The sequence below is a fragment of the Ambystoma mexicanum genome, chromosome 1p (assembly GCF_040938575.1).
Source record: "Ambystoma mexicanum isolate Mex_15411 chromosome 1p, UKY_AmexF1_1, whole genome shotgun sequence".
Taxonomy (NCBI): Eukaryota; Metazoa; Chordata; class Amphibia; order Caudata; family Ambystomatidae; genus Ambystoma; species Ambystoma mexicanum.
Genome location: NC_090921.1, coordinates 1,249,214,168 through 1,249,235,640, shown reverse-complemented (window position 1 = coordinate 1,249,235,640; position 21,473 = coordinate 1,249,214,168). Strand labels below are relative to the sequence as shown.

The 21,473-nt window shown below is 44.1% G+C and overlaps 1 pseudogene; it reads left to right on the top strand.

Moving 5' to 3' along the window:
• The window catches only part of LOC138452628 (leucine-rich repeat-containing protein 4B pseudogene), an 889,435-nt pseudogene that overhangs the window by 283,799 nt on the left and 584,163 nt on the right, over positions 1-21,473 (top strand).

The window sequence follows — 21,473 nt, the reverse complement described above, 5'->3', positions numbered from 1 at the left end:
AAAGGCAAATCTCACCAGGTTTAACATATATGTCAAGGCATGTAGAATGCTAGAGCAGGGGTGGAGTGCAGGGTCTCCAGTACTTGGCACATGCTAATGTATAACCATGGGCGCCATATTATCACGAAACGTTCCTTTTTACTGCTAATATTAAATGCAAGTCAATAACACCAGGTTCCCTTTATATTGCAATGAATATATCATCCTGGTTGCAAGGCAGTTTTGACATTTTAGGGCACATGCTAGTATTTCACTATGAGTGCTTCAGCTCTCTTCTGCCTTTGATACTTTCAACCACACCATCCTGCTCAACCGTCTCCATGATAACAAGCGTATAACTGGTCACGCTCTGGTGTGGCTGACCTCTTTCCTCTCTCTCCAATCGACCCTCCCAGGTCCAACTGGGTACATTCCTATCCGACATCTTTTTCTCTACCTATGGTGTCCCCATGGGTTCTAATCTCTCCCCCTGGCTGTTCAACCAGTATCTGGCACTTCTCGCCCACCGCATCTCCGCTCTCTGTCCCAACTTTCAGTGCTATGCGGATGATACCCAGCTCATTTTCAGGCTACCCTCTGCCTCCTCTTCCCCTTCCCTCGTCTCTGACTGCCTTTCTGCGCTCCATGAATGGTGTGCCGCCAACGACCTCTGCCTTAATGCCAGTAAGACTGAGATTCTACTCATCGGCACACCCACTCCCACCTACCCTGCAGCTCTCTGGCCGGCCTCTCTTGGCCCTCTTCCTGCTCCTACCTGCATGGCAAAAAATCTTGGGGTCATCTTCGACTCTGCACTCTCTTTCTCTCCTCATATCTCTGACGTCTCTAAGAAGTCACACTACCAGCTACACCTCCTCAGAGGTATCCTTCCTTTCCTCTCCTTCCCCCAGAAGCTCACTGTCTCTAGAGCCCTGGTTCTCTCGAAGCTGGACTACTGTAACAGACTCTACCTAAATCTGCCTGCCTCTACCCTCCGCCCTTTGCAACTCATCCAGAACAGGACTGCAAGACTTGTCCTTGGCCTCAAGCCCAGGGACCGTATCTCTCCAGGACTGAAATCGTTACACTGGCTCCCAGTGGCTGCGAGGATTAAGTTCAAAACCCTCTGCATTGTCCACAAGGCCTTCTGGGGCCTTGGGCCAAAATACCTTCAACTCTTTCTTCCTAAATATCTTCCTTCCCAAGCTCTTCGCTCCTCCGCCTCCAACTCCCTCAGGGTCAGCCGCTTCTCCAAGCAACAAGTTGGGGGTAGATCTCTCTCCGCAGCAGGGGCCTCCCTCTGGAACAGCCTTCCTGCCTCCCTGAAACATGAGGAGAACCATCTCCGGTTCCGGAAGCACCTCAAAACCTTCCTCTTTGCCTCCGCTTTCTCTCCCCCTCTCCCCTGCTAAAATCATTGAACCTGCACTAAATCTGCCACTGGCCCAGTCACTGATCTCGGTCCTTGGCCCAGCTCACTCTTCCCTGAACTGCCTCCCTGGCAACCCCTGCACTGCGGGACTGTCTCTGTATCACTACAGCCCCTCCTCCTGGCGCTTACCTTGCACTTGCCACTAGCTGGCCCTTATTATTTATCTTGTATTCTACTAACCCTGTACTGCACTTTCCCATCTCCCTTTCCCCTTGCACTTTTTCATTCCCTTCTACCCTTGCACTTGCGCGATCTGAATGACACTTGGCCTAGTAGGATCGTTGTCTGTCCCCCCTTGTTCCCCACCCCCCTCGCCTTGTTGCGCCTTGAAACACTTGTGTATAGGCGCGTTACAAATACCATATCATATCATATCAGCTGTGGCAAGCCACAATTGTCTCTATGCCAAACCTCTGCCCCCCAGTTGACAGAAAACTGAGCTCCCAATCCCAATACCTCCCAACCCTCTTAGCCCCAATATCCACACTTACAATCAGTAACAACGACAAATATTTGTGGGTAAGAAAAGGCTACAGCTGCTTTATTAGGCTGCAGTTATCTTACACATATTCTCTAGCAACCATCCCGCTTGAGGATGTTACGCTGACCTGGTGCCTTACAGTTACTGTATCCCCACTTCCAGGTTACCTTACTACTCGCGCACAGCAGCCATTTTATCTTCATCTTGGCTTCATAGGAGCAGTGTCCACTTATCCAGTGGTTACCCCGGTCTCTACCGAGTCCCCTTGTCCCCCTTAAAGCTGTGCTGCTCTTGCAACCTGTACCATTGTTGCTCAGGCCCGGTCCTCCACCCCACCACCCCTTAGTCTCGGGAGGATAGCTCAGGGGCAACATGCTCGCCTTGGAAGCAAGACGACACAGAGCACCACAGGTTCGATCCCTGGGACTGCGCTTAGAAACATCTGGATATTAAGCGTGTTATAAATAACCTATCATATCACACTTATTTGTTATCCTTTAAACTTTATCTGCCCCAACCCCATTTCCCAAGTCATACCTCACAGTTCCGCCCACACAATTGCTGTCTACATTGCAGTGTTTTAGTACATTTAAGTACTTTTATTACAAGTCAACAACACCAGGTTTAGTTAATATTGCACTGACTTTGTAATGTTGGTGCAGGGTTGTCAGTATTGGGCACATGCTATTGCTTCACTGTGTTTGCCATTTTATCTAGAAACTACCCTGCTCACAGTGCAATATTATCTAGAAACTACCCTGCTCACCGTGCAATATTATCTAGAAACTACCCTGCTCACCATGCAATATTATCTAGAAACTACTCTGCTCACCGTGCAATATTATCTAGAAACTACCCTGCTCACTGTGCAATATTATCTAGAAACTACTCTGCTCACCATGCAATATTATCTAGAAACTACTCTGCTCAACGTGCAATATTATCTAGTAACTACCCTGTTCACCGTGCAATATTATCTAGAAACTGCTCACCATGCAATATTATCTAGAAACTACTCTGCTCAACGTGCAATATTATCTAGAAATTACTCTGCTCACCATGCAATATTATCTAGAAACTACCCTGCTCACTGTGCAATATTATCTAGAAACTGCTCTGCTCAGCATGCAATATTATCTAGAAACTACTTTGCTCAACGTGCAATATTATCTAGAAACTACTCTCCTCACCATGCAATATTATCTAGAAACTACTCTGCTCACCGCTAAACCAGTCTTCCCTGTGTTTTATTTCTCTACAGGATTCTCCCGGCGCACTTCTGACACCCTGGCAAATGGTCACTCCAAATAAACAGCAAACAACTACAGCAGATGCTAGCCCTGGTGGAGCAACAGGCAAACACATGTCAACATTTCCACCGGACAAGAAACTGATAATGGAGTGTAAGTCGAATCCTACATCTCAACAGGTTCACCCTTTGGGCATGTCTGCTTTCTCTCACTTCTTTGGGTGTGATCAGGTGTGTTGCTAGATCTGTAAAAGATCCGGGGCTACGCTAATGTCGGGACTGTCAGGACTGGGAGCTAGCTAGCCTTTTGGTTGCAGTCCCTTAGATTCTATCCGGGGCTACAACCAAAAGACCCGGCGCTATAGTCCCCTAAGCCACCACCTAGCAACGCCTCTGGGTGTGATATTCCTTACATGAACCCATCTTGCCCGTTAGCTGCAGCCTTGATGTGTCCTGTCTGCGCATGTCCCACTGCAAAATGGCATTCATGTCACTGGCTCCAGGGTGGCCGCAGCCTTTGATACGCACAGGATCTAGCTGCGCATTTTACATGACTTACGCCAGTGTTAACGCTTATTTTACTGCTCCACGGCATTGTACAGAGCATTTGCAGACACAGTGGGAGACGGAAGGATAAATACATTTTTACACGTTTGATATTTTCAAACAGAAGTATAACAAATGGATTCCTATGGAATCCTGGAATCTGCCTGCATTCAGCACGTGCTAAAAGCAGGCAGACTCCATTGGAATTCATTAAAACGGCCTCCTGCAAGGTGTAATTTGCAGGCAGAATGTACGTCATTCACAAAACAGGCAGCAGAATCAAAGGCGGTCAATTTGATTTAAAGAGCAAACTGCATGCAACTTTAATCCTTCCCAACACGTAACGGAAAACACAAGTATAAAAACAGCAAAAATCACACGAATACCTTTGTTTTCAAGTACATGTTGAAAAAAAGTGTAAATTACTCCCACAATAAATGATTGTAGATGGCATTTACAATTGTTCCCTATGGAATCCTCCTGCGTTTACCAAATGCAAAGGAAAGGTGGATTCCAGAGCAATCCATTTGTTTCACATCATCATGAAAATGTCATGTAGGCGTTAAACATGTGCACCTTTTAAGTGAAGCAGGGATGTAGGATGGGCACGGCTAGTGTCTATAGTGTGCCCTCTCTGCCTCAAAATGACAAAAAATGTCCCTCCAGAAAAAAAGGGTTTAAGACAAGTTTTAATGTGTAACACCTGTCTTTAACTCCTTGCTTTCTAATCTGCAAGACTTGGATAGTGGCCCTCAAAGATTAGAAGCATTTTTGTGTGTTTTTACTCTTTCATTTTCTGCTCCATTTTGTGAAGGAAGAAAATGTCATGCCGGGGACCAGCACGCATGTAAGTGCTAATGTTGGTGGTGCCCCGCATGCAATTCCCACTTTTTGTAAAATGAGCCCTGTGGGTTTTTCAGGCTGATTGTCCAATATGATCTCTTCAGTTGTTACCCACATGTAGATCTGCCTGGATTTTTTTTACAACTGGGCATTATGGTATTTATGCTTGTTTTGCTGCTCACCACACTTCACCCAATGCGCGCGCCTGTCTTTGCTAATAACTATTTCTTTACACATACACAGTGTACAAGTGTGTCCTCCTTATTTGCACTAATAATTCCATGCCTCTTCACACAAATATGATGCATCTCTCTTTCCTCAAAATTATTCTTGGTAACCTCCATTGCTACATGTACATAAATTACACTTGTACCATTGATAGCTCTAGTAATAACCCCTCTCACCACACACAGGCATGATAGAGGTATCCTTTATATCACCTCCAGTAATCCCCACCAAACCCCAAAGACACACACACTAAACCTCTATCCTTGATATCCCAATCCAAAACCCCCCAGCCACACACACACACACACACACACACACACACACACACACACACACACACACACACACACACACACCTACAACTGTACACTCATAATATACACACACACACACACACGCACACACACACACACACCTACAACTGTACACTCATAATACACACACACACACACACACACACACACACACACACACACACACACACACACACCTGTACACTCATAATATACACACACACACACCTACAACTGTACACTCATAATATACACACACACACACACACGCACACACACACACACACCTACAACTGTACACTCATAATACACACACACACACACACACACACACACACACACACACACACACACACCTGTACACTCATAATATACACACACACACACCTACAACTGTACACTCATAATATACACACACACACACACACGCACCCACACACACACACCTACAACTGTACACTCATAATACACACACACACACACACGCACCCACACACACACACCTACAACTGTACACTCATAATACACACACACACACACACACACACACACACACACACACACACACACCTACAACTGTACACTCATAATATACACACACACACGCACACACACACACACACACCTACAACTGTACACTCATAATACACACACACACACACACACACACACCTACAACTGTACACTCATAATATACACACACACACACACACACCTACAACTGTACACTCATAATACACACACACACACACACGCACACACACACACACACACCTACAACTGTACACTCATAATATACACACACACACACGCACACACACACACACACACCTACAACTGTACACTCATAATATACACACACACACACACACACACACACACACACACCTACAACTGTACACTCATAATACACACACACACACACACACCTACAACTGTACACTCATAATATACACACACATACACACACCCACACCCACACCCACACCCAGACTGGTACCAAAAATATCTGTACGCAGGTGCACACACATACTTACACATCCTCACATGTATCCTCTTTATCTATACCAGTATTACCCTAGTTCTGAATTGATTCCATGATATGATATGATAGTTTATTTATATAGAGCCTAATGTGTTTCAAAGCGCTTCAGATACACCTCTCTTTCACTATCACTATCACTAACTCCCATATTCTACACAGGCACAAGCACATACACACACACACACACACACACACACACACACACTGAGACTACATAAAAGCCATTTCTACCAAAGCTCACTTTCTCTATTCTGATAATCCTTCTGTTCCTCTATATCTCAATCACTAACCTACAATCTAAGGCGCATGGCACCACACTTTTACACCAACTCTAGTTCCCTAAAAACCTCATATCCATCCACTCATATGTGCCCAAACAAACACACATACACCCCCCCCCACACACACACACACAATAACAAATTAGGAACATAGCTTTCCACATGGTGATCTCTGTGACAACAGTAATTAGGAAGCATATCCGGCAGCTGAAAAAAGATTTAGGGCCCAGGATTCTGAGCTTGGTTGCCAAGCAAATTGTGGGCTCAGCACGCAGTGCCTCTGTGCCACTGCTTAGCTCACGCTTCCAGCATGCAATTGTATGGTTTAGAAACCAGGCTTGGCAGAGGTGTGGCAGGTAGGGTACACTGCTGTGTTAAGGAAGGACCTACGGAGGGCAGATCCCCCTCGGTCCCCCCCGGATCTGTCACTCAACTACACATTTTCTTGCTCTCGCCACCTCTAATCCCTTTCTCACTTGTTACGTGGCAACATGCCTCTGTTGAGACATTGGACCTCTGTTCAGATAAAACCTTTGGGTAAGTGTATGCAAACATACTAATGCCACTTATACATGTCTCCAATACCAGGTGCTACAATTGATCCTCCCTGCGATCCTATAGTTATGTTCCAATTCTTCAACCTTATCAATTATCAAATATACCCACGGCAGCACCAGGGTTGTCTTGGCACCCACCTGAAAGTGCCCGAATGATCAACTTAAGTTAAACCTCAGTTCATCCTCTAAGTGTGCTCAATTAATTTCTTATTATATACTTTGCAATTTCCTCTTATTTTCTAGGGATCTTTTCCGCCCAATTATAACACATCTACACGAACCATTCCATTCATCAAATGTATTTATACAACTTCATCTTATTTACTTTTGCAATTGCACAAATACGTCCACTGATTTAGCAGATTCATGTTTTACACCAGTTCCTGCCTAACAATACATACTTAGTCAAGGCATTTATGTACAATGCATTTTTTTAGTCAATATACATTTTTTGCCTAAATTCATGCCATATATAGTCCCTGCCAAAATTTGTTTTGCTAAGGTGTCACATCAATTTGTGTGGCCCTTCGTGAGCTTCTTCAAGGCTGACTTAAGTTTCACACTCCCCTAAAAATGGAATCTAATTTGCATATTTCAAATTGTCAAAACAAGTTTCCAAATCATTAGTAGCATATGTATTGGTATCGAAAAAACGATTTAGTATATTTATATAAATGAAATGGAGGATAACACATAATTAATGATGCTGTTTTGTGTTGTTCCTCCTCTATTTCTTTTGATATTCTCTGTCTCCTATACCTATTATTGTTTGATTTGGGAACTTGTTTTGACAATTTGAAACGCTGTGTGCATGCCAGGAACGTGGTATTGAGACCCTTGAATCAGATTCATGGAATCTTTCTAATTAACTTTATCAGGAACTTGTAGAATTGTGTTTTTGGATTCTTCTGGTTTATAATTTAGTTAATATTAGATGTGATATTTTGATTGGATTGGTTCATTCATCTAACAGCACAACTTTTATTCAAATATTGATAGGTTTGTGAAATTACGTGGAAGACAGACGAGCGAGAATATTGTCAACATTTTGCTTATTTAAACCATTTGAGTTGATCTATGGGTGATATTTTAGCCTTGAAAAAGACCTGGTTGGGTTGAAACACGGGTTGACTGTATTTACAGTAACATTTGATTCAGTTGCCTATATACATTGGACATATTCACCTTAGATTTGTAATTGCTTGTTTCTTTTATGTTTCTTATCTCTTTAATTGCATTAATTTATGTGTTGGGTTATAATATTGTTTTATACACTGTGACACTGGCACCTATGTGATATGGAACACTTTGGCCTTCTTTGAATTTTGGTGGATTAGGGCAATAGTCAATAACATTACCACGCACTAGCAGCCATGCCCCCCATGTAGATTAGAGAAGACAGCCGCAGTGGACGGTTGTTTCTTGCCCAACCTTGTTTAGTGATATTCATTCAAGGCTGATTCTGCCAAGTTAATCGGTCAATTTCTAAATAGATATACAAGCCACTTTCAACATTCCAGTTTTTAATTTTGATCTCCAAGATGAAGATAGATAATCGTGATCTAAGATACAACAATGTGATTTTAGGTAATATACGCTATAGTACTGTCTTTTAAAAGTTTTAAAACTCCTGCAATTAAAGAAAAACTATTTAATAAGTAATTAGGTATATTTTGATATTTCCCTCCTTTACTGCAGCGAAGAATCTATTCCCAGACTGACATCCGCCTCTGGCTCATCGCATGAATACTCCCTTTGGAGCTACATTTGAGGAATATGAATTGGCATACAAGCTTCCCATAAAAGTTCTCATTGTAAATTGTAAATAAGCCTCTCTAATATTGTTTTTGATGGTCATAACATATTCCAACAGCCCCAATATAGCAGTAGTCCAAGTCACTCAAATAAACATTTTGCTGACTACATGGGCTAGCTGTGTGCAGCGTTGTCCACAATATGCAAACTAATAAAATGTCCACGCCCCTTTCATGTATAGGGGCTTTTGACTGCCTTTCTATTTAGTTGCTGTAAATTATAACAACAACTTTGTGCACATTACAGATTCACTAGTTAACAACACTCATTTTGAGGATACAACAGTGTATTTAGGGTCTTGCAGGAAGGTCACAGCCCTGCAGGGGCCTAAATAATATTTTCATGGTTTTAATATAGCTCTTTGTAAGGACCTTGTGGATTACATTAGAAATAGATAATTTTGTGTTTAGATGGGATCAGTGCTGGATATTAAATATTATTAAGCTTCTAAAACTTTACATATAGGCCCTCATTAGGACCCTGGCGGATTTTTTCCGCCATCGACGGACTTTTCCGCCATGGCGTAAAGTCCGTTTACGCCATGGCGGATGGTGGACTTACCGCCCCATTCCGAGGTCGGCGGGGCGGTAAGTCCCCATTGACCCATTTACCCTTCCCCATTCCCATTTCGGCCCCATAGGGTATAATGGGAGTGGGGAAGGAGTTAATTACGCCACCGTAAATTACGGTGGCGTAATTAACACCAAGGTCCCATAGCGCCATGGATTTTTACGCCCGCAAAAAGCGGGCGGAAAAATGACCATGGCGCTCTGGGAACTCGGAATTGGCGGTAAGGGGTCGGCGCAGCTAACGCTAGCGTAAACCCCTTACCGCCAGGGTCCTAATGAGGGCCATAGTCATTAAGGTTCTGCATGCGTGGCTAGGCCCCTGCAGTGCGGTGGGCAATTTTCCTTTTTTAATGGAACCGTTTAGAAATAATATTGTTTTTATTTGCTTCATGTGGTAATCAAGTAGCTTCTTAAAGAAAGGAAGAGAGGGAACAAGCTAAAAGGACTATTTCATGGTTTAAGCAGAATTTTGAAATAAATGCATTTGGTCGAAATTTATAGAGCTAAGGAAATGTCAGTTGAATTATATGGCATCACACTAAGGAGCTACTACCTACCTAAACCCAAACTGTAAGGAGTACAAAATCATTTCTTGTGCTCAATTTTGGGGCAGGAAAAACCATAGCTACATATGCAGTCCATTGTGAACTAGGTGTGGGGTTTACTGTCAACCAAATATCTTCTCAACGAATACTAACCGGTAGAATGAAAGGGCGGTTTCAACGAAAATGCTGTTGGGGGGTTATTGCAATAACCAAGCTGGACTGGTGAAGGTAGGAAAGCTTTATTACTGATATTGGTAGAGCGCAACAGTGGCGGCCTGTACAACACTCACCTCAGACACCATTCTCTCATGCCCTGGTGATGTCATGCACTAGGTAGCAGCTACCCTTCACGTCACGAGCATGCCGCACCTATCTCTTTCGTCAGCCTACACCGGTAAGGGAGGTATGAGAGAAGGGGATAAATAACACTGGTGCAACTGTTTTACCCAACTGTATACACAAAGGGAAGGATGAGCAGGTGGGGTGGAAACATTTGGGAAGGGCAGTGGGATTTGGAAAACGGTATGCAACTGCCACCATGTATGCAAAACACTGAGGACTTGACCGGTTGGAGCGGAAAAGCACCAGGATTTAGAGCCTAGGTGCATCTATACATAATCTCTAAAGTGTAAGGATTTCATGAACTGTCTGATACTAATACGGTGAACCAATGGGGATGCATTGCCATATTTGTTAGCTCCTTTGCCCTCCCACCTCATTCTGGTGGGACTGGTCATGGTTACAGTTGTGCCATTCCTCAATCCCTTTCTGCTCTGAGGCTCACTGACATCTGGTTTAAGGGAACTTCCCACTTCATCACCCTATTGATGTTGCATACTGTCCTTTCCTCTGTCCAAGCTGCCCCATGAAGTATGCCTCTGAAAGTGGTAGCCAGTTTTTGAAGTATGTATATTTTAACCCAAGTAGCTAAGCTGATATTGGTACTCTGGGCCTCTTTGTGCCGGCTATATGTTGCTTTGTTTCTTTCCTGCCCTGCCTTTATTATTGCTCTCATGTCTATGAGGTCACAGACTACGTTGCTAGTTCTGTTAAGCCATCGGGGGCACAACCTTGTGCTGGGTTTTCTCCCTCTTAGCATTTCAGAAGTGTGACTCCTGTGGCTGATTGTGTTGTGAGCTACGATTCCTCTACCAACTCCTTCACATCCTTCCTCCCAACACAGCAGCCTGTAGGATATCCTTAGTGACGCACTTGAATCTTTTATCTGCACTATTTGTTTGGAGATGAGTTTTCTATCCCGTTATCTTAGAGGAACTAATTTCTCCAGACTTGAACTGGAAGTCATTGCCCGTTATTAGTATTGAGGGATAACTCTACCTCCTCAATACATCTTCTAGAAATGTAATGACATCCATGGTGCAGATTTCACATGACTGGACATCTTCCACCTATCTGGTGAGATGATCTATGAGGACTATGCTGTACCAACTGGGCTCCTCCTTGTGGATGAGCTCTACAACTTCTAACCTCACCATTTTCCATAGCATCTTGGGAATTGTCACGATTGTCACACTACGAGTTAGGACTTCTTGTGGCCAGGATGTGATCTTCAAGTGAAAGAGTAACCAGGGAATGTCTTAATTTATGAAAATACTGAGAACGGGTGTAAATACCATACAGCCGTGGTGATCTGGGCACCCATGATTGCCCTTTCACTTGAAGATCAATCTTGGCAATGAGGAGTCCGACCTTGCGTGCCATTTGGTTGTGGTGATCCTTGATGGCCTTCATGAGCCCTTGCAATGATGCGTTCTCGTACGCCGCTGAGTGGTGGTGTTCTATCTCCTCTCATGAATAAACCTGATTCCACATACAGTTGCTCTCTCACTGGCCACCACTCTTTGCATTCCTGTACTCCGACGGCAGAAACTTGCATCGGCTTGTAGTTAGCCCTTCTCTGATACAACTTATGAGTTAGTACTCTTTCATGGCTTCTTCCCATTCTTCTACAGACAAAATTCCTTGTTCCACCGCCGTGACTGTGTCCTCATTTGTCCCCCTTTCCTGTGAGCATCGGAAGGCACTGTGCCATTTTATTCTTACACCCTGGCATATTCATCATGTCAGACGTATGTTCCCGTAACCTGTTGCTCCATTTTCCTATGCATGCTGGATCTTTGTCAAGTCCCTTGTTTGTCAGCGTTACTTTCAGTGTGGCTTGTGGTCCGTTCGGACATCATACTTGGTGCCCCACACGAAAAACCCTGACATTTCCAACAGCCCTCTCTATGGCTGGTATCTCCTTCTCGATGTTTTTGCCAATACACAAGGGGCAAAGGTGACTCGTTGTTTATGGCTCCCTTCAGCTGAATTAGGACTGCTTTTAGGCTCTGGTTGGTGGCATCAGTTGCAATGATGTTGTCCCTGCCACATTTGTAGTTCTTAAGCAAAGGGGACCGCTACAACTGACCTTTTACCCGGTTAAACTCTTTTCTGCATTGTCAACCTGGAGAGAATTCTCCCCTTTTTCTCGTGTGTATTGTGCTATCTGCAAAGTTAAGTACAAAGTATTTGTAGTACTCTGCCATACCGACAGAGGACAGTCCATGAGTTGGGTTGCTCTTTTAATAGTGTCTATGAGCTCGTTCCTCGGTTCCATCCCTCTATCACATATGAAGTGTCCCAAATATTCAATTTCTCTAATATTCACTTTGCACTTTGTTCTACTCAAGGTCCACCTGACTGTGCTGTTATATCCAGAGCTTTCCTTAGTCATTTGTCATGTTCCACTTGAATCCTCCCAAAAGCTTGGATGTCAACCTGGAGGAAAAGGAAGACCCTCTGAGACACAGCTGCTGCTGAAATCTATCTGAATGGTATCCCCAGACACTGAAATAGTCCTTCTGGTGTTGTAAACACTGTCAATTGTTTGGGCTCTATTAGATCAAACATTAAAAACTGGCATTTCCAATAGTGGTTGGCAATGTTGGACAATTGATGGTGGTCGGGTACTATTTGTTTGGTTAGGACCCTAAACCCCACAAATGATCTTAACTTCACATTGGTCTTGAGTTCCACCGCTATTACGGATATCCATTCTGCCGTCTCTACTTTGTCAATGACACCATGTGATTCCATGTTCATGAGCTCGACCTTGAATCTCCTCTTGCATGGTGGATGGGACAGTGCATACCTTTTGCACCACCGGACGGACACATACCTGGATTCAATCTGATGCCGCATACAAATTCTTTTCAGCAGCCCAGTCCTTCTTGGAATGCATCACTGCATTCTTTGCTAGCCTCCTTGCAAGTCACGAAGCCTCAGCACCTGCGTCTAGTCTCATGCCCATTGTTTTTTGGTGCAATCATCTCAGAAGGGCAATGCTGGTCTTGTGGGACACATACACCTTGCCTTGTGCACATTTGTCCTTGTTTTTAAGTTCGGGATAGAATCATCCCACCCCGTGTATGTCACATGAGGCCTACTCTTTTTTTTCGGTATCTGGATGTGAATACCTCCTCACATATACACTGGGGTAGGAGTGTATATTTGGCACCCGAATTCTCCATCATCTCTTTTTCCTTTACCTCTATGTTTGCCATGGCCATGGGTTTCATACCATCTTCTTCACCTTCAATTGCAAATGGTGCTCGCACTACTGCAGCCTTTGGCCATGTGACCTTTGCTTTCACATTTCCCGCAGATCATTCTGTTAGCAGGACATGCCTCACTGCTGGCAATATGATACGAGCTCTCGTATCTGAAGCATCTCCTCGTGCCTTCCCGGCAGGCCTCTCCTCCTGTTCCGGTCACCCCTGCCCACTGTGTTCCTGTATACATTCCTGTCCATCTCTGGTGATCTCTGCTGCACTGCAGTGACCACTGCTGAACTACTCATGCTGCTGGCTGTGTTGGCCTGGTCCAAGGTTCTCCTTTTTGATTTGTCCTTTCTAATGTTTACACCACATTGGAATGCGTGCGTCACCTTCACCTCTTAGTCTTCCCTCTATTTGATTGCTGATGTTGCATATTGCAGTCAGGCCCTTATTTATTTATTTATTTATTTATTTATTTATTTATTTATTTATTTATTTATGTATTTATTTATTTATAGAGCGCACATACAGCCCAGGGGCATCGCAGCGCTGTTACCTTTGGCAGGCTTAGTTACATAGTGACAGGGAATGCAGTACATAGGCAGAGCATAAGACAGCATACATCCAAGACAGGTACATACATTCTGACATCCTTCATAGATATGGGGATTAGTACAGTTTTCAGTCTCTGCATTTTTCGGGCAGGATTTAAGTGAAGAGTAATGTTTTCATGGCTCTACGGCTTTATGGCATCATGAAATGTGCTTGTCCACATTTTCTCCTTCTTACACCCACTTACGAAAGTGGTACCTTTTCCTGTACTTAACTGATGTTCGTTTCCTAGTGGTGGTCCATCATTTTGAAGTATTTCTCATATTTACTATTTACTAAGTCTTCATTGTTCTTCCTGGGTGAGGGTCGATACTTGTTCAAGTCTTTCCTGTCCTGCAGTTCCCAGGTAGTGGATCTATCAATAGGGACTTCTTTCCACTCTATAATTAGAGGCACAGGCTGAACACTCCAGATGTTCAAAGTCTTTTTTCCATCTTTTTCTTGGGTTGGTTGACTCCCCTGTTGAAGCTAAACATGCTATGTTTTGGCTGTTGATTACACACGCTGTATTGCTGTTGTAGTTGCCGCTGTTCTGTGTGGAACTCTTGTGGTTGGTTGTGGGAGTAAGAGTTCTGCAAAAGGGGCGTGTCAGTTCTCACTAGCCATGTTTGGTGCAATGTCCCACTATTCTAGTCACTTGTTGAGTCCTCTTCCTTTGTTCCACTTTTGTTGTCCCTTTATTAATTGGCCTTCTTGTATTGTGTTATTTTTCTTGTGTTTTTAATTTTCCATCTACTCTCCTTCCTTGGTATTGTGCTCGCTCATTTCCAAGGTGCGTTTGGCTCAGGTTTTGCATTGCAGCACCAGGGCTTTGCATTCCTGTTGCTAGACAACCACCCACCCTGTTCGGTCAGATATGCACAGGCAATCTTCAGATCAGTGGCGTAGCACAAAATGTGGGGCATGGTGAGGGCCCCCCACATCACGCTTGGCAGCAAAGCAAAGGTCGGCCACTACTCTGGCCTGTCTGGTCCACCACCCTTGCGCAATACGAACAAACATGCTGCTGCAGGGGTACGCTGTGAACTACACTAGGAGAAATATATAAATCTGTGTTTTAATCCAATAAATCTTTCACCTAGTGTAGAAACAAGGAGGCTGTGCCTTGCTCTGTGCACTCAAATCTTCCAGCTAACTCTTTCTGTAACCAATTTTATTAGTCAAAATAATGATACGATAAGAAAACATGTTCATGCTGGCTCTGTCCATATCCCCATATACGAGCATTTTCTTGTTGACTTTGCCATTAATGCTGGTTAAAATCTACTGCCACAGACATTGTGCTATGTCATTTTACCAACATTAGTATTTTCAAAGAAATGATTTAAAAAAAACTCATACAATGCTTTTTAAATGTAGGGGACCCATCAAAGCCCCCTTCCCTATATTATTAATCCTACCCCAACACCCTCCCCACCCCTTTTAACCACTTACCCCTCTATATTATAATGAGGTTTTTCGTTGTAATTTCTTCATTAAAAAGGCCTGCACAACTCCCGCACCAACATGTAAGGATACTCTTCAAGGGGAATTTGCCATCAACGCCAGTAAAACATGCAATGCTATAGTAAAGAAAGATTTCTCTATAGACAATAAACTCCCACCCCAAAAAATCCTCTATTTAGTAACATTCATCAAGTTGACTTTGCCCAAAAATGTCAGTAAAGCATGTACTAAAAATATCCATGTGCCAATGCCCCTTGCAAAGGTTCCAAGCTTGCATGCCCACATTCAAAACCATTCACCCATAAGTCACTCACTCAGTGGTTTAAAATTGTGCATTATACAGCACCATTTTGGACAGAAATTGGGTCAAAAGCCAGAGCATTTGCAATTGTTTTTGTAGGGTAACTCCAATCCAAAAATCCAATATATGCAGGTCACCAACAGTGCACAGGAGCATTAATACTTTAATTAATGTTATGCTTTGCTATTCAAAATGCCATGCCATATTAAGAAACATGTCCAAACTTGCTGCCCAATATAGGCCAGTCTAGACAAGTAATAACATTTACATTTTTTGCTTTACCCATGAAGATGTCCAGTAAAACATGCCATGCCACAATAAGACATACCTATATTTGCTGCGCCTTATCATGCTTAGTTTATCATGCATGCCCAGAAAAATATACAATGTCACAATAAGGAAAGACTAGACTGGCTGCACCCAAATGCCAGTCTAACCAGATAATTACACTTATAAGGATTACTTTTTCAGAGATGCCAAGTAAAAAGAGGCAAGCCAGTAATACTACTTATGATGCTTACCGGATTATAGATGCACATAAACATATGCCATTCCACAGTAAGAGACAGCTAGATTGGCTGCACCCATATGTTAGTCTAGCCACATAAAAACACTTATGATGCTTACCTGACTATAGATGATCAAAAAAGTATGCCATTCCACAGAATGAAATGGCTAGACTGGCTGCACCCAAATGGCAGTGTAGACAGGTAATAATGCCTATCATGCTTGCTTTATTATAGATGCCCATTTACAAAGTAATGCCACAGTAATAAAAGACTAGACTTGCTGCATGAAAATGCCAGTCTAGCCACTGATAATAAATATCATGCCTGCCTTATCATGGATACCCATTACGATTTACCACTACCTCACTCTCCCAAAGGTCCCGCCTCCCTACCACCCACCTACCCCAACCCCCAAAATCAGTTCCTTGACCCAGCATTATCTCCACATGCTTCTTCCTCGTCCCAGTACTTATGCATGAGGCAGCTTGGCTCATATGTACGTGCTGGGATGAGGAAGAGTAGGACTAGGAGTAATGAAGATTACCAGCATCTAGCCAAGCATTACCTCCACGTCCCCCTTTCTCATCCCAGTACTTGTGAATGAGGCAAGGTGCCACATATTCAAGTACTAGGACAAGGAAGAGCAGGACTAAGAGTCATGGAGATTAATGGTAAGTAATTCATACATTAAAAACAAGCACACACACATACCTATCACTCTATCATTTACATGTGCACCTCTTACCATCCACTCATACACACCCAGCCATCCATACATCATGCATTCACACACACACTACATGCTATACATACACACAAACCCTTGCATACAAAAACATGTGCTTACCTTTTTAGAAATCTGAAACAGGGATAGACTGTGTCCTATTGCACTGGGGAGATAGGAGTATTGTGTGCCAGCTGCGTGGTGAGCAGTATGTTGTTAACCCTGATACCGCTACATATACTAGTCCAAGGTGAAAAAAACCACTTGCGCTCAGAAAAATTATTTCCGTTATGGAACCGGACCATAATGAAAATGTCTTTCTGAATTCATAATGACTTCAAAAAGGAACTATTTCTTTAGTCTGATGCCACCCCCTGCCTTACCCTAGGACATGTGTTGATGGGGCCCCTCTGCACTGTGTGGCCTTTGGGGGCGCCCCCATGCCAATGCTTCAGATGCAGCTGCAGGCTCATCGGTGTCCCTCGCGCCCTGTGGCATGCCAGCTTTACAGAGGGCTCAGCACTTACTGATTGTGTCTGTTTCTAATAACATAGGCAGTCGGGTACTGAGCTCCCCCTACCCCCCAACATACTCCACAATCATTCTGTAGCATTCTTTGTACGAATAACCGGGGCCAGACAAAGCTCTTCTTATTGTGGCAAAATAAGGCTGTAGTTAATTATTCCATATTTTCAACCATAAATTCAAAACACACATTAATTTTAATAACCCAGATGATCGGCAGCACCTTTTGTTTGGTGTTCCTTCATATGCACCCCCCTTTTTCCTTTTTATCATTTTATTCATCTCCAGTCAGCTCCCTTTTTGTTATCATCTCTTTACCAAGTATCTTCGGGTCTCACTCCCTGAACCTCCATGAGCCTCCCGTTCAGGGTGAAACACATTGGCAGCCGTCGCTGTTGGGCTGCGGGTATCGCTGTCATACTTTCCTTTCCACCAGCCAAGGCTGGAAGCTGACGACCAAATGGGGGGTGGACCTCTTTATCTGACCTTTTAGCCCCCCACCGTGCCAGGCTAACAGGGGGCCATTTACTGCTGGTCATCATTGCCTCTGTCAGAAGGTTAGCTGTCACACTGCTCACTCGCCTGTGCAACCGCCTGTGACAATACATAAAAACACGTTGGCAGACCTGCAAAAGAAGCCATGTTAGGGTGTGGTGTGTGGGACAAAGTTAAACCTGCAGCAGGGGGGTAAAGCGATGAAAGAGACAGCTTCCCGATGTCTCCCTTATATAGAAGCCCCAAAGGGCCTCTCATGTCACCTATTGGAGGTGCAAAGTGCCTTTTCCCTCCAATCAGGGGATTAAACGGGAGGGGAATTCCTCCGCTTCCTGTCCCTAAGCCCCTATTTTTCCTACACTTCCTCTTTCTCCAGGGTTCCTGCTCCTTCACCTAAGGAGAATGATGCAGGGTGGGGGGGGCTTGGACTTTCACCATGTTAAGCCCTGGCACCCTTAGCCCCTTCAGTGCTGCACCCTAGGCTAACTTAGGCAGTGGAGTACTGATCGCCCACCCAACACACCCTGCAATCATTCTGAGGCTTACTTCGAATGAATAACCAGGGCCAGACCAAGTTCTTCTTATTGTGGCAAAATAAGGCTGCAGTTTATTATTACATATTTACAATCATAAATTCAAAACACGCATTCATTTGAATAACCCAGATGATCAGCAGCATCTTTTGTTTGGTCTTCCTTCTTCTGCTACTGCCTTTTCCTTTTTATCATTTTGTTGATCTACCATAGGCTCTCTTTTTGTTCTTATCAACTCTTTACCAAGCATCTTAGGGTCTCATTCCGTGAAGATGCCTGAGCCTCCTGGTTAGGGCAAAACACTTTGGCAGCTATCGCTGTTGGGCTGCAGGGAGCGCCGTCATGCTTTCCTTTCCACCAGCCATGGCTGGAAGCTGACAACCAAATAGGGGTGCACCTCTCTATGCAACCTTTCTGCCCCCTGCGTGCTATGCTAACAGGGGGCCATTTACTCCCGGTCATTATTGAGACTCTCAGGAGGTTAGTTTTGGCACTGCTCGATCACCTGAACAACCGCCACAGCAAAAAAGGTGTTTTGCCCCTTTGCTGCCCCCATCTGCAGCGTCCCCAGATCTTTTTCCACCATTATGGAGGTATACCTCCTAAATGCATACAAGCAATGTGTTATGTTCCTCGCCTTTCTTACTCTCTTCTTGTCTTCTTGCCTATCATCATCCTTCTTAGCCTTTTTGACTATGTCTAACCCAACCTGCTGCATCTTTAGCAGGGTGAACATATCGATTAACACTTAACTCTGTATCTTCTCTTTGATTTCTACAGGTACATGGCAAACTAGACTTGCTGCTTTTGTAGCCATAGGTGTAGTCCCTGGGTCCCTTTTGACCCCGGCTGCTGATGCCAGCTTGTCACCATGCCCATCTGCACCTGGTTGGTCCTTCTCTCAATGCCTCAAGCCTCCTCATGTAAAACTATCGGTAATGGGACAGATGTTTTCCTTCTTCATTGATCTAGAGTACCCTCTCCATTCATGTCTTGCGCTTGCACGCACCGCTCAAGTGTTTCTGGGTCACTTTTGAGACCATCCTTTTTTCACTCTGTGCTATGTTAGCATTCCGTTCACCACTTATGCCTGCCTTTAAACCATAGTTGTTTCTGATGGAATTTATATTGTCAATGTGCAACTTCTCATGCAAACCTTGCATTGCTTTTTCAACATGTGGGTCAACCAATTTCGTTATCTTCTCACCTAATTGGTCATTCTCAGCCACTGCCATTGAGGCACCCAGCAGATTCTTTCCTCTAGTGCTTATCTGCTGCCTCTGCTTCGGCATTTCCCTCTCACAATTCGCATCTGCCGCCTTCACCAATGACTTCCTCACTCTTTGAGGTCTCTTGGATGCTGGAGGTTCTTCTTCTTCACTGTTTTTCTTTCTAAGATCCACCTCTAATCGGTCTGGCGCCTCCCTGTATTCTTCCATGCTATCGCTCTTCCTTTCGTTCGGCTGTGACCACCCACTTGCCGATGGACTTGCTTCTTCTTTCTCAGCCCAATTTGGCTGCGTATCCGGAATGCAATCTTCCCCTTCTGTCTCTTGCGGCACCAATATGTTGCCCTGCTCTCTCTCTTCTTTCACTGTGGCTTGGGGTATGAGCCAGTCCACGCCTTTCTTGTTGATGGCAGCTCTAATCCTCCTCAAAAGATCTGCCATCTCATCAGCATTCTCAGCACTCTCTGTGTCCATTGCCCCTGGGACCTTCTTGGGCCACTTGCCGACTTCAGAATTCTCGACCCACTTCTGTCTTTGTGTATTTTTGTCAGCTGAATTTAAAATGTTCGTGTCCCCTTCTTTCTTTTATAATGCTGTACTCTTTAAAAGTTTGTATTGCTCATAGGCCCATTGGTGGCCTCAATTACCATTCTTTCCAATTTGGCATTCACTGTAACATTTCCTTAATCCACGTGTGCCTGCCAGTTTGCTTTCTTTTTTGTTAAAGAAAGCTCTCCCTGAAGGTATGGTTATTGTACATGGTAGCTGTGGCAACCCAAAATGGCCACTGCCCTCTGTGACACGTCTGTGTGTCCTTTCCTCTGATCCCTTTGGCTTCCTTTTCTCTTGCCCCGATGGTCCCTGAAGTCTGTGGGGGATGCCGGAAATCCTTACCCCAGCCATTGCCCTTTGTGGGCCGCCCAGGTGCCTGCCTGCAGTTCTCCTGAGCTCCTGGTGATCTGTTGTTATGCATCGACCTGCTGCCCCCTGATGCGTTGATGAAAATGGAAGTCGTTTCAACCGGAGGCGAACAAAGTGAGTTCGGGAGGGAGTGTGGGGGCAAAGGAAGGATGGTCACTGCTCTTCTTGTTGCAACATAAACATTTACAAAATCCTTACTTCCTTCTTGTTAGGCGGAAACCTGTGCAGTTCCCTCTGGGACCACTGCAAAAGATTTAGTACTACAGGCGTTGGCGGTGAACCCACTTGGTAGCAGTCTGTACCACACAGATTCACTTGGTAGATGTGGCTGAGCAGTCAGACTTCCCTCAAGAAAAGTTGAGCAGTATGTGGAGTATACAAAATAGGGCAATTCTTCACAGCAAGACAAGCAAACACGCAATGAGGCTTAGTGTAAAGATATCCAGGTATTTATTTATAACACAACATCTATGGAAAACACTAAAGCAAATCACAGCAAACAAATCAAACACAATTACTCTACGAAGTACAAAACGATCAATCCCCCTAGCAAAATATTGACAACTCTAGGTTCTACTGGTATCCCTTATTTTCAGACAGAGGTGTATACCTCAGCCTAGATGACACTCGAATATTAGTTAGGAAGGGAGAGAAAAAGATAGGCAGGTTATGAAATCAACACAGTTCAATCCTACGTGGATAAAATGCAAGGCAGGAAGGCAAGAATCACAATAGATCATAAAGTTCGGAGGCCA